Here is a 14,805-nt window from a genome sequence, read left to right as displayed (position 1 = left end):
CTGCCTCAGCCTCCGGAGTAGCTGGGACTACAGGCGCCCACCACCTTGCCCGGCTAGTTTTTTGTATTTTTTAGTAGAGACGGGGTTTCACCGTGTTAGCCAGGATGGTCTCGATCTCCTGACCTAGTGATCCACCCGTCTCGGCCTCCCAAAGTGCTGGGATTACAGGCTTGAGCCACCGCGCCCGGCCTCCTATTCATTTTTTAAGTCATTCTAAAAAATCTTGAGTCAGACTTTAATTTTTTCCCATAAGTGACTTCCTCTACCTCTTAAACACCTACGTGCTATTTTAAAATACCTAAGCAACTAGCTGAGGAAAAAAATTGAGATCAAAATAATTAAGTCATAGCCTTTAAGGTATTAGGGGCTTATTTAGCCTGCAAGGACCCTGACTTTGCTTCTAACTTGTTGTATTACCTTGTGCAAGTCTTTTCACCAGTCTGTGAAAGTATAGATTATTTCACTCTGTGTGTATAAGTTCTCTTGAATCCTGAAACTTTGCAGACTTTCTTATTTGGTTTTCAGAGCTCAGTTAGGTTTACTTTATAAAGGTTTACCCAGCTGAATTACTACTCCGTACCATGTGAGGGTGCTGTGTGGTTTTGAATTTCACCGGGCATTCGCACAAGGATACTCTTTAAGGTATCCATGGGGTGACGTTAACCTATCAGTAGTTTTGTCTCAGGACAGGCGCTTAGCTCAGCTGCGGCCATGTTGTGATAGACCCTGGGTCCTAAAACCCCTGGGGACCCCTAGGAAAATAGACCTACTGGGGAAGAGAACAGAAAGAATGTGAAAGGCTGGTTGTATATGGAGGTTAGGGTGGGCTAGTAAACCAGAGTGTTGCCACAGGAGGGCCAGATGCTGTTGGAAGCAGAGGGAGGCCTGGACCAGTAAGCAGCAGTGCTTCATGCTTTCTCAAACTCAGACGTAAGAAGTCTTAAAGGTAAGTGGCCAGTTACAAAGTCAAATGCCGGCCGGGTTTGGTGGCTCACGCCTGTAATCCCAGCACTTTGGGAAGCTGAGGCGGGTGGATCACATGAGGTCAGGAGTTTGAGACCAGCCTGGCCAATGTGGTAAAACCCCGTCTCTACTAAAAATACAAAAATTAGCTGGCCGTGGTGGCAGGCGCCTATAATCCCAGCTACTCAGGAGGCTGAGGCAGGAGAATCACTGGAACTCGGGAGGCAGAGGTTGCAGTGAGCCGAGATTGAGCCATTGCCCTCCAGTCTGGGTGACGGAGGGAGACTCCGTCTCAAAAAAAAAAAAAAGTCAAATGCCAAATCAGATGGAGGATAATCCAGTCAGTTCACAAGAGTAACTAGTTTTAAAATCCAGGAAATTCTGAGCAACAGAGCCTGTTGATGTGAGGAGGCCAAATGACTGGTGGCAGCTGTGGACCTCTAGGTCCCATGATACTGGGGAGGATTTATATCCTCCAGGTACTGCCCATTTGATGAGCATTCAATGGTAGATGGCTGAGGGATAGAGGCTGTAGGTGATGAACTGTTTTGGGGGTGGGCAATTGCTCATTAAACTAAATTAGCTTCATTACTCATGACATTTGTGGGAAAGAAAATTGCATGGATATTCCTTAAGCCGCCCTGATGTACTTTTTAGCCTCAGAGTAATGGGGAAGGAGATACGGATGTAGGTTTGATTGGAGAGCATTGAACTTATCCCCAAAACGTGGCTTGGGTTGGAAATAAAGTGGTTTCTATGGAGTTATAAAGTTTTACTAAGCATAAAGCTGGTGGCTGGAGTAAATGTGGTACCTGTGTTAAGTCTGAAAAATAGCATTTCTTTGATGTCCACCAGGTAGTGTCACAACAGCCATAGGAAAATTTATCCAAAACCCAGGGATGTTCAAAGCTTGGAAGAGTGTAAGATTTTCAAGTTCCCACATCTTGTTCTAAGTCAAATTCAGGTGTTGTAAGGAGCTTCTCAAAGGTTACCTGTTATATTAGGTGAAATCATGAGGGATCTCTGTATTCCAGGTGTGTCCAAAACAAGAGGTGAAGGCAAGCCTCTTGGAGCAAGGTCTCAGGAAGATAATGCCCAGGTAAACTGCCCTAACTGCATCTATAACCTTGGATTTTGTCCTTGCTATGGGTAGGCATTCATTTATTGCCCAGGCCAGATTGTTTGCCTCAGTTTTAGTAACAGGTGAAAGTCCTTCCTGAGGGCTGGCAAGGCTGGGGTTATCACAGAAGTATAGATTACCGACGATCTGTGACCTCCAGATTTGAAGGATCAAGAGCAATTAAGGCATGGGCAACACTCTGAGCTCAGTCATGTGGGCAGAGATTGAATCTCCATTAGCCAAACCCTGGAATAACCCCTGCAGCAAGTTACTGTCAACAAACTCAGTCTGCCTGGCTTCCCAAAGTGAGTCTCCTTTTGCTATAGCTGCTGGGACCTAGGCTAGTTGTGTAGTTATATAAAATGTAGAGGCAACTCCCTTTTCTCTGTGTTTGAAGTATTTCTAGAGGTAGAGCACTTGGAGTCCTGAGTATGAGGAGCAGGGCACTGTGGGACACGTAGATAGGTCTGGCGGCACAACTGCAAAAATAATGGGTGGATCTTGTACTAATGCTGATGAAGTTAACAGCTGGAAGGATCCTAATGCCAAAGTCTCAGTAAAGTAAAACAAAATTTTGCTTATCCATGGGTAACAACTACACAGGAGTGGTCATGTGGGATATTGCCCTCCTCTTAGCAGGGGCTATCCATCAACAAGTGGCTCATGGTTGCTGCTGGCCTGTTGGAGCAAGTTTTGATTCACAAATATGCTCATTCCCTTTAATTAACCATCATGTTGGCTTGGAGACAGGTTTACTCATCCACACTTCTCAGAAGGATGAAATGAGAGCATGAAGATGGGAGATACAACGTAGGGCCTTGCTCGTCAATGTCTACTGGGCCAGGTGCTTCCTAGCAGCAGGGGCAAAAGCTTTCTGAGCCTTGGGTGCTATGGTATAGCAGCCCCTGCAGCCTGGCTTGCTCCCTCTGTAAGTGCTAGCATGAACATATCTGGTTGCAGTTCCCCATCTCCTGTTCAGTGGAGGTAGGTGCAAATGTGCGTGGAGAGGGGAAGGTAGCTGACCTTTGGCCATTCTCAAATCTACTTATTTAGAGGCAGCCATTTTAAAAGCTACTTATTTAGAGGTTGAGCAGCCATTGGGCTGGGTCCCCATCTCCTTCACTCCATGTACAGTAGGTCCTCAAATAATGTCATTTCATTCAACATTATTTTGTTATAGTGTTGATGACAATCACTGATTCTCAGGCAGGACCACTGTCTGTGTGAAGCCTGCACATTCTTCCCATGTGTGCATGGGTTTTCTCCAGGGACTTCAGTTTCCTTCCACATCCCAAAGCTGTGCATGTGAAGTGAATGGGTGTGTCTACGTGGTTTCAGTGTGAGTGTGAGTGTATATGAGTGTGCCCTGTGGTGGGATGGCGTCCTGTCTGCAGTGAGTTTCTCCCTGGTGTCTTCAGCTGCCAGGACAGGCTCTGGCCACCTGATTCTGAACTGGAATAAGCAGATAAATAATTACCTTGTTTTTATTAATCTTTCTATGTATGGCTCACATTTATTTCAGTGTTTAATGTTAGAAGTGTTTTGGTCTTTATTTAGAAGTTTGATGTTTTTTGTGACCAGAGGCATGCTGTAGGAACTTAATTCTTGTTTATGTCAATTAGCCTATGGTCAAATTGGTCTTGTTATATGCTGTTTTGCACGAAGTCATAGTTTCTAAGAATTTATGATGTTAAGAGAAGACTTACTATACCTCTTCCTGGACTTAATAATTAAGCCAATGCCATTGCCCACTCATACATATGCATAGAGCACATGTCTTGTGATGAAAAATCCCATGGCTTCTCTGTGGGTTACCAGACTTCATAACTTGAGCTATGGGTCTGCTCCATGTTCCCCTTCCTTAGTAAGCTGGGACCTGAAGAATGTTGCTGTTCTGTTCCCTGTGGACTTTGAGTTCTGCATTTTCATGTTTAGTTATAACTGAACAGAACAGCTGGACAAGTGGGTGGGATTGACATGAAATGATCTAGGATGAAAGCAACATGGGCACTGTAGCATCAGAACAGTTACTGTTTGAGATTATAGGGCTAGTATTTCTGACCTGGTGGTTCCTCTGCTGTGCTAGTCTTTTCAGAGTCAGCTGAGTTGCAGAGCTGCCCTGTTTTCACTGAAGCCCTAGAATCTGTGGGTTTGGCTTCATCTAATCCAGCTGTTCAGTGAATGGGCCTTGTAGTGGGAGAGAAAGAGGCAACTCTGGTTCCTGAAGCTGAATCTTTCTATCACCTCTAATTTACTTACAAACTAGGAGAAACCTGTAGAGTTGGTACTATCTTGTGGATGCGGGTCGTGGGAGGGGAGGAAGGAAATGAGGTTGGGCATCAGCTCAGATCTTGAGCCTAGGAAATTACCTGGTCAATATAATCAGTTTGAACATGTACCAGACCTTGGGTTTGATGGACAATTGGTTGGCCACCTCTTGAATTCTGTATTTGATTGATACAACTCCAGCATCCATCTTCAGAACAAATCTCTTCCTTTTCAAACTGAGGTCATCGTTTGTCCTGGTCTCCCAAAGGTCTGTTAGACTTCTTGTTGGAATCACATATGACAGATTTCCTGATGCATTTGTCAGACCATCTATGTAATCATTTGCCCAGTGAGGCCAGGGAGGGTGGCCTCTGCTAGACAGACTCACAGACCTTTATGGTCATGTTTCATTATAAGACCCTTGAGCGTCAAGGGTATTCTATTAAATTTAAGGTTGCTGTTGGCAGGATCTGCTACTAGGCCAGCTAGTAGGCAAGGTTTGCATTAATGAAGAGATATCCTCATCTCTCACCTTATATAAAAATCAACTCAAGATGGATCAGGGACTTAAATCTAAGACCTGAAATCACAACAGTTCTAGAAGATAACATCAGAGAAACCCTTCCAGACATTGGCTTAGGCAAAGACTTCATGACCAAGAACCCAAAAGCAAATGCAACAAAAACAATGATAAGCAGGTGGGACTTAATTAAACTAAAAAGTTTCTGCACAGCAAAAGAAACAATCAGCAGAGTAAACAACCAACCGATGGAGTACGGAAAAATCTTCACAATCTACACATTCGACAAAGGACTAATATTCAGAATCTACAAGGAACTCAAATTAGCAAGAAAAAAAAAAACCCATCAAAAATGGGCTAAGAATATAAATAGACAATTCTCAAAAGAAGATGCACAAATGGCCAAAAAACATATGAAAAAATGCTCAATATCACTAGTGATCAGGGAAGTGCAAATCAAAACCACAATGACATACCACCTTACTTCTGCAAGAATGGCCATAATCAAAAAATGAAAAAAAAAAATAGACGTTGGTGGGGATGCAGTGAAAGGGGCACACTTTTACACTGCTAGTGGGAATGTAAACTAGTACAACCACTATGGAAAACACTATGGAAATTCCTTAAAGAACTGAAAGTAGAATTACCATTTGATCCAGCAATCCCACTACTGGGTATCTACCCAGAGGAAAGAAGTCATTATACAAAAAAGACACGTGCACATACATGTTTATAGCAGCACAATTCACAACTGCAAAAATATGGAACCAGCCCAAATGCCCATCGATTAATGAGTGGATAAAGGACACACACACACACACACACACACACACACACCACAGAATACTATTCAGCCACAAAAGGGAATGAAATAATGGCACTCATAGCAACCTGGATGGAATTGGAGACCATTATTCCAAGTGAAGTAACTCAGGAATGGAAAACCAAACATCATATGTTCTCACTCATAAGTGGGAGCTAAGCTATGAGGATGTAAAGACATAAGAATTATACAGTGGACTTTGGGGACTCAGGGAAAAAGGTGGGAGGGAGGTAAGGGATAAAAGAGTACAAATTGGGTACAGTGTAGACTGCTCGGGTGATGAGTGCACCCAAATCTCACAAATCACCACTAAATAATCTACTCGTGTAACCAAACGCCACCTGTTCCCTAAAGACCTATGGAAATAACAAAAGTAAAAAGTAAATTAAAAAAAAGAAAGAGATGTACATCTTTGTATGGGAAGCACCAGGTAAACATCTGCCTCTGTTTAATTCTGAGGGGAGTGATGTAGGGGTAAAAAGGGAGCAAGTAAGGAAGTGAAGAGGAAGATGTCTTAAGCTGGGCTAGGGAGGTAGTTGAATACATTTAAGAAGCAGAATAGGCCAGGCATGGTGGTGCATGCCTGTAATCTCAGCTACTCAGGATGCTGAGGCAGGAGGATCACTTGAGCCCAGGAGTTTGAGACCAGCCTGGGCAACATAGCAAGGTCCCATCCCCCACCACCCCCCCGCCACCCCCCCCCCCCCGCCTAAAAGACACAGAATGAGCAAATGTCCGAATCAAAAATCAGATAATCATATTTGTAGACAGCTTTAGCTACCAGAAAAAACAGCCAGGAATGGCTGTCACTGAGTCGAGCAGTCAACAGACATGACTTACTACTCTTTCACCAGGCTCTAAAATGAGTACTAGTCTCCAAGGAATTTATATCTTACTGCAGGGAGATGACCCATGTATGTCAGAATTTGTAGAATCATGTTCCATAAAGATAGGGTGATGTGGTTGAGAGTAACTATAGCCAAGGTGACTGTTTTAGTTTATGTTGTGAGGGAGGCCTCTTTAGTGTAGAGACCTGAATGAGAAGGATGCAGCAGAATGAATACTTGGAGGTAGGAGTTTCTTATTACCAGAACTGTAAATGTAAAGAGACAGCAATGTATCCAGTGTGGCTGAAGAGTTTTGAGTAAATAGAAAAGTGGAAGGAAATCAGACAGACAGGGGCTGGATCATGTAGAGTCTTGGAGGCCATGGTAAAGAGCTGCAAATTCATCTTAAAATGTATTTTTAAAGGATATTTTTTAAGTTATTGGGAGGTTTTAAGCAAAGTCATTGCATTTGACATACGTAGTAGAAAAGTTACTTTGACTTGTGTCGGGGTAAAAATGAACAGGGCCAGCTAGGAAGATTTGGCAGTGGTCTGCCACATGGTGGTGGCTCAGGTGGAGGTGATGGGAGCTAGTGAGAAGTGAACCTAGTTTTGAAAACTTTGAAGCTTGAACTTCCATGAATATTGATGGCTTAATTGTGGGATGAGAGATAAATTGAGGATGATACAAACTTTTGGGCTGAACAACTGGGTGGATGGTGACAATGGCTGAGACGAGTAAGACCTGATGGGGTGAGGGCTAGGTACTGCATAGGGACCCTGAAGAGTTCTATTCTGAAAGTGTTGAGGTTGACATGCCTAAATGTGTCAAATGCCAGACTACAAAATCCGTGAGTTCAAGAACAGCGATTTATCTGTGTCTCAAGCATCTAGCACCTGACAGAGCAGGTGCACAAATGATTGAAATGGATAGATACTATTTTTCCAAAATCATTAGAGCTAGGGCATTTATTTATTTATGCTAACTTATCCAAGATATAATTCTGATTTTTTTTTTTTAAATTTTACTTTAAGTTCCAGGATACAAGTGCAGCATGTGTAGGTTTGTTACATAGGTATACGTGTGCCATGGTGGTTTGCTGCACCTATCAACCCGTCATCTAGGTTTTAAGCCCCACATGCATTAACTATTTGTCCTAATAGAGTTAGGGATTTAGAAGGGATCTCACCATGTCCTCAGTAGGAGGTCCTCTTCTCTCCATCCTTTATTTCCTGAGTATCTAGTTTTTCTAGTGTGCAAACTTCCATTCTCTGTGACTAGTTCTCCTTGTTTCTGAGACAATAAAATGAAGACTTTGTTGGTTAAATCACAAAATCTCCTCTTCAGATATCTATATCCTGTGTGTGGGATTCCGGATCCTGGGTTTTCCCGAAGAACCTGCCTGCAATATCCAGGTGCTCCAGGCACAGAGCAAATGAGATCTGTCATGCTCTTCTCTGTAAGATTTTTACTGGGGTCGGTAAAAATCAATTAGATTCCTTAGATCCCAGGAACTTTGACATGTATTTATTTATTTATTTTGAGATGGAGTCTCACTCTGTCGCCCATGCTGGAGTGCAGTGGCGCGATCTCAGCTCACTGCAACCTCCGTCTCCTGGGTTCAAGCAATTCTCCTACCTCAGTCTCTTGAGTAACTGGGATTACAGGCGCCCGCCACCAGGATCAGCTGATTTTTCCATTTTTAGTAGAGATGGGGGTTTCACCACATTGGCCAGGCTGGTCTCGAACTCCTGACCTCAGGTGATCTGCCCCCGCTTGGCCTCCCAAAGTTCTGGGATTACAGGCGTGAGCTGCGGCGCCCGACCCCATTGACTTGTATTTCTACCATCTGACTTAGTTGGAAAAGCTCATCTTGCTCACATTCATAAGACAGCAGTGAAGATTCACAAATTTACATCAACTCTGTTACAGTGATACTGCTTAAAGAAGCTAAGAGGCTTTTCTGAAAAATCAAATGTAGCTGTGCAGACCTTACCATTTTGGGCTGGCCTAAGGATCTGCTTTACAAATTTGATTGTAATCATTACAAACAAGCTATCTCCCAAATATGGATTTGCTTGCGTCTTTAAGAAAAGCCGGGGGGATGGGGGAGGGATTGCACCGGGAGTTATACCTGATGTAAATGACGAGTTGATGGGTGCTGACGAGTTGATGGGTGCAGCACACCAACATGGCACAAGTATACATATGTAACAAACCTGCACGTTATGCACATGTACCCTAGAACTTAAAGTATAATAATAATAAAAAAAAATGTGTAAAGAAAAAAAAAAGAAAAGCCAAAGGTTTTGTCTTTCCTTTTGCGCCCAACAAAATCAGCAATATTGCCCATTCCAGTGTGCAGTGTTAGAATAAAACAGAGAACAGCCAGAGGCTCATTGTCACTAGCTGTATAATTCAGTGTACTAGTTTTTTAAATGCTGCAGTGATTCTTCCTGCCCTTTGGAAAGCGTGTACTCCTGTCTGCAGTTGCAGCTCTGCATTTTTGTGTGTGTGTGTTTGTTCTGCATGGACCACTTTGGCAGCTTGTGGGCAGTACAGCATAATGTGTATAAAGTTCTAAAATAAAACACTTGAAATTTTAAAGAGAATAATTAAAGGTATCAATTTTAAAACAAACTTGTGATATAAAAATATGCCTTCATGCATTAAGTAACAAGATGATACATATTAAACACAGGTAGGTTAAAGGTTAAAGACATCAGTGTGAATGCTGTTTAGCTTGAGTTAGAACATTAAATTAGGGGTGGTCTTTGGGCAAGACAATATGGATATCCAATTAGGTGTCCACATCAGTTCTGTTTTTTTGTTTAATGGATACAAGGGTTTGAAAAAAATCTCAATTTCACAAATAATATAGTTTCACAATAAATTAAAGCTTCTTTAACTCACATTGAGGGCAAAAACACTTGAATCCACCAAGGGTTTTTGAGTTAAAAGTCCAGTTATAGAGAAGTATTCACACTAAGATAGATATGCCCTTTTATAAGTCAATAATAGAGAAATTAACCCAACTTAAAAATCAGTAAAGGATTTAAATAGACAAATCTAAATAAGATATATAATTAGCTAATGAATACACAAAAAGATACTCTCTATTAGTCATTAGAGAAATGTAAATAAAAATCACCATGAGATACCATTTCACACCCACCTGGATGGCTAAAATACAAACAATAACAAGTGTTAGCAAGGTTGCGAATGATTAAACCTTCATACGTTGCTGCTAAGAATGTAAAATGGCACCACTGCTATGAAGAGCAGTTAGGTAGTTCCTTAAAATATTAAATATAGAATTATCACGTGACCCAGCAACTCTATTATTAGATATATACAAGAGAATTTAAAATGTGTCTAACAATACTCTGTAAATAAATGTTCATAGCAGCATTATTCCTAATAGCCAAAAAAGGTTGAAACAACCTAAATGTCCAAATGAATGGGTAAACAAAATCTGACATATCTATACAATGGAACATTACTTGGTGATAAAAGGGATGAACCTTGAAAACATCATGCTAAGTGAAGGAAGCACAAAAGGCCACGTGTTGGATTATTCCATTTATATGAAATGTTTAGAATAAATCTATAGAAATAAAATAGATTACTGGTTTCCAGGGGCTGGGAGAAAGGAATGACTACTGATGGGAATGGGCATTCTTTTGGGGGTGATGGAATGCTTGGAAATCAGATAGGGATGATGGTTGCCCAACCTCGTGAATATACTAAGAAACCACTGGATTGTACAGCATAAATGGGTTATTCTTTTCATATGTGAATTGTATCTCAGAGCCATTATTTTTTAAAAAATCTATAAGTCATCTTTGGCTAGGCCAAGATCTTTGATAGAGTTTTATATTTACAAAAAGATTATGAATCCATGATTTAATTTTGCCTTTAAGGAAAAAGGACTTTCTGAAAAAAATTTTGACTTGCAGCTTCATCCTGGTAAGGCACCCCCCCAGCATTGAAGTGATGTAGTTTTCTGTGCCTTCCTAGGAAAATGGTTTACAAGTGTGACTGGTTTTCCTTCAAAAGTTGTATTGTAAATGTGGGGTGTTTTCACAGAGTAATACATAAATGCCCCTCATAAAATACCTTGTATGTGCCTTGTATATATCTTTATTTCCTAACAGTGTGCAAAAAGAGTATAAGAAGAAAAAAATCACTTGTTATTCATGTTTACCCTGTGCGTGACCTACCTACATCATTGTTTAATCTGTTAGTAATAACTGTTAAAACATTATTTGAAGTTACTGCAGCTGTTAGATGTGTTTGAACTTGCCTGGTCCACCCTTGTAGTCTATGTACTCTCTGTTACAAAAGTCATGCTGCCTTATGGAGAGTTAAGAACTCTCATTTGAGTGCTAGTTTGCAACAACTTAACAAGCATGACTTGCCACCTTTAGTGAATTTTAAAAAAAAAATTGTAGGCTGGGCGCAGTGGCTCATGCCTATAATCCCAGCACTTTGGGAGGCTGAGGCGGGCGGATCATCTGAGGTCAGGAGTTGGAGACCAGCCTGGCCAACATGGTGAAACCCCGTCTCTGCTAAAAATACAAAAATTAGCTACGCATGGTGGTGTGCACATGTAATCCCAGTTACTCGGGAAGCTGAGGCAGGAGAATCACTTGAACCTGGGAGACGGAGGTTGCAGTGAGCTGAGATGGTGCCACTGCACTCCAGCCTGGGTGACAGAATAAGACTCCATCTCAAAAAAAACAAAAACAAAAACAAAAACATGTGGATAGGGAGTACTGGAAAGCAACGTGACTGCCTTGATTACCCATGAAATAACTTTCTACTTTGTTTTTTAGTAGCTGAATATCTTACTGACCCATAGTTGAGCAACTGTGTTTTACTATCTGTGGACACAAAAAGAGCAGTCATATAAGATCTGGTGGCTAGTCTATTTACTACCATAGTTTTGAAATAATGATTAGCACAAGTTATAATTTGAAATCTGCAACAAGGTAATGTGAAATGAAAATAGCTGATTTCTGTTGTGACAAATTCACAGGTTCTGCTAATGGTGCTGTGGTTTGAATGTATTAGCTAAAGGAAGTATTAAATTTAAGTTGGAGGTTACTGAAAATAAAGACAAATGCTTTCTACATCAAGCTAAAAAACCCCATGAATATTACAGACCCCCAACTTAAGAACCTGTAATGTAATAGATTGCTTATTTTGGCCTGTAGCTCATGGGCCAAGGTGATCTCTACTGTGGTAGCATGTTTCGTAAGGCTAGTTAATCAAACAAGTTATTCTATTCTAGGATCTAATTATAAGTTTTTAAAAGATCTGTGACTTTGGGCAAGATCTCTGACTCTATTACTTGACTTCAAAAAACAATTTCTTTTTTCTTTTTTTTTTTTTTTTTGAGACGGAGTCTCACGCTGTTGCCCAGGCTGGAGTGCAGTGGCGCGATCTCGGCTCACTGCAAGCTCCGCCTCCCGGGTTCCCGCCATTCTCCTGGCTCAGCCTCCTGAGTAGCTGGGACTACAGGCGCCCGCCACCGCGCCCGGCTAATTTTTTTTTTTTTTTTGTATTTTTAGTAGAGACGGGGTTTCACTGTGGTCTCGATCTCCTGACCTTGTGATCCGCCCGCCTCGGCCTCCCAAAGTGCTGGGATTACAGGCTTGAGCCACCGCGCCCGGCCAACAATTTCTTTTTAAGTAATCATAGACTCCTGGGAAGTTGCAAAAATAGAACAGAGTGTCCCATGTACTTTTCATCCATTTCTCCTAAGAGTCACATTGACATAACTCTGGTACAATGTCAAAACCAGGAAATTGGCATTGGTATTTTGTTTTTTATTTTTATATTGGAATATTGGGATGTCTTGATCTAAGGAAATTAATCACCTAAGTTGACTATCCACTGTTAACCTCAAGTACATTTTGTTAGTTGCTTCTTACTCTGAAGGAATACTTGGGATTTGATAGCATGGGCCAATCTTCTATCACCTGAGAAGGAACAGGATCCCAAAGTTCGGAGTGTTGTAAGCTGAGGTACCTCAGTTCTCAGGAGCCATCCTATGTTCACTTGTCTTGGGCTTGCTCAATCTATTAGGCAGTATTTCGTCCTCACCAAGAGGCTTTCTTCTGTTCCCTGCAAGTAGTTTTGTGCTTCAGAGCTCCACAGGGCCTTGGGAAAACCTGCCTCACATCCCAAGATATCATATGGAAACGTACTGTTCTAAATGTCTAGCTTTTTTGATGTAAATTCTGGATCCTATGACAGCCTGAGCTGTCATGTCCTTGCTCATGTTCATGCTCATATTACTGAGCATGAATAGCCCAGTGAGACATTTTAACACCTAAGGGTGTGCTAGATAATATCTGGCAGCGTATCAAGCAATTTGGTCATATTTAGAGAATGCATAGACCTCAAGTGCCAGAATACTCTCTACTTCATGCAGTACCGTCACACAGTTGTTTTGTATTGCCACAGGTCTTGGTAAATACTTCATATTCCAACATTAAAATTCAATATAATAGAGTCTGTTACTAGATGTAATAACTCTTAAGAGGCAGATAACTATGTTAGTCATCTTTCTCCCTAGCACATGAAAATGACTCGGGGTCTATGGAATGAAGAACTACATATTAGCAGAAAGCCTAGCTTTGACATTTTTTGGCCTCTAGTATATTCCTACTCAACTTCTTAACGTATGTTCTGTGGCAGTTAGTTTGACCACATTTTCCAGATACTCACCCTCTAGAACCCAGTCTGTGGCCAAGACTATGTCACATCCTCTTAGTGTGGGATATGGCTTTTAACCCAGCTGGAGAAATTCAAGTGTGAGGCTTGAAAGGTGTCATATTGGTGGTACTGTAGTCACAGTGTTTGAAAATAGCTGTGTAATTGTGCTATGATTGTTAAATAGAGCACCTGAGCCCACCTAGGACTAGCCAACCAAATGATCCCTAGAAGATGCCATTAACCTTTGTTTGGAAGAGTCTCTCCACTGAGTACTCCTCCCTCCTCTCCCACTGCTGTATTGGTGTCCAATTTGTGAACCAGCAGCTACCTTGCAAGTTGCCACATGTTGCTTTCAGGTGTTTGATACTATGCTTTGAACCAGGGCTTTCCATGTGTGTTTTTGTAACTCCTTTGACATAACTGGAGGCCAAACCCTTCTTGCTGTTACGTTTATTCTCTTTGATATTATCAGTTGTGTTGGCAGAGCGGAGACTACTGACACTGGCCCTTTGTCTCACTTTTGTGAAATCATAGAATACTGAGGCAAGGCTGTGATTGGAATGCCATGTCTGGAATATTCCTGGCGTCCTAGTATCAGGCTCACCATTTTCATGAAGAATGATGACTCTATTGGCTTTGTACCATAAATAAAATTTTATATCACTGTTCTTTCCATAAACTTTGTTTTTATACATTTAACATGATAAAGGACATTATTCATAGAATAAATATCCTACCCAAACACTAGTTATTTTTCTCTTAATTTGTATAACTGATTTAAAGAAAATAAAAATTATTGCTATTTTTAGCACTCTTCCATCTTTAAGTGAAGTTTTATGTGAATGTAAGAATTCAGTAACAAGAGCGAGGTGTGGTGGCACATGCCTGTAGTTCTAGCTACTAGGAAAGCTAAGGCAGGAGAATTGCTTGAGGCCAGGAGTTCACAGCAGAAAACACTGTAACCTTTTAAAAAAAATTTCAAATAGATCTAGGTCTCAAGGTAGTGATGATCAAACTCATAATAGGCTGGGTAACCTAATTTGCCTACTGACGTTTTAAATGAATCTGATAAAAAAAATAATGCTTTATAAATAGTGATCAAAAGCAAGGTTTCGCTGGGCATTGTGGCTCATGCCTGTAATCCCAGCATTTTGGGAGGCCGAGGCAGGCAGATCACTTGAGTTCAGGAGTTCGAGACCAGCCTGGGCAACGTGGTGAAACCCCCACTTCTACTAAAAATACAAAACTTAGCTGGGCGTGATGGCACATGCCTGTAGTCTTAGCTATTCAGGAAAGTGAGGCAGGAGAATCGCTTGAATCTGGGAGGCAGAGGCTGCAGTGAGCTGAGATTGTGCCACTGCACTCCCACCTGGGCGACAGAGTGAGGCTCTATCTCTCAAAAAAAAAAAAAAAAAAAAAAAAAAAAAAAAAAAAAAAAAAGAAGCAAGGCTTAGCATACATTCAAGTAGAACATGTCTAGGCTATAGGTATCTCTAAAATCTTGGAAGAGTATAAATCAAGAGTTAGAAAGAGGGCTCTACAGACCTGATTTGAAAAA

The 14,805-nt window shown here is 41.3% G+C and overlaps 1 long non-coding RNA gene across 2 annotated transcripts in view; it reads left to right on the top strand.

Annotated features, from left to right (window-relative positions):
- The first annotated feature begins 672 nt into the window (after positions 1-672).
- LOC135969141 (uncharacterized) overlaps positions 673-14,805 on the top strand; it is a 232,220-nt gene continuing 218,087 nt past the window's right edge. For both annotated transcript variants that reach the window (XR_010584205.1, XR_012429908.1), the window contains exons 1-2: positions 673-946; positions 1,998-2,062. This is a non-coding gene — a long non-coding RNA (uncharacterized lncRNA). The remainder of the gene's footprint in view (positions 947-1,997; positions 2,063-14,805) is intronic.

This window comes from Macaca fascicularis, chromosome X (assembly GCF_037993035.2).
Source record: "Macaca fascicularis isolate 582-1 chromosome X, T2T-MFA8v1.1".
In the NCBI taxonomy this organism is placed as follows: Eukaryota; Metazoa; Chordata; class Mammalia; order Primates; family Cercopithecidae; genus Macaca; species Macaca fascicularis.
Note: the sequence above shows the minus strand (reverse complement) of the source record. Positions and strands in the feature narration are given on the sequence as shown.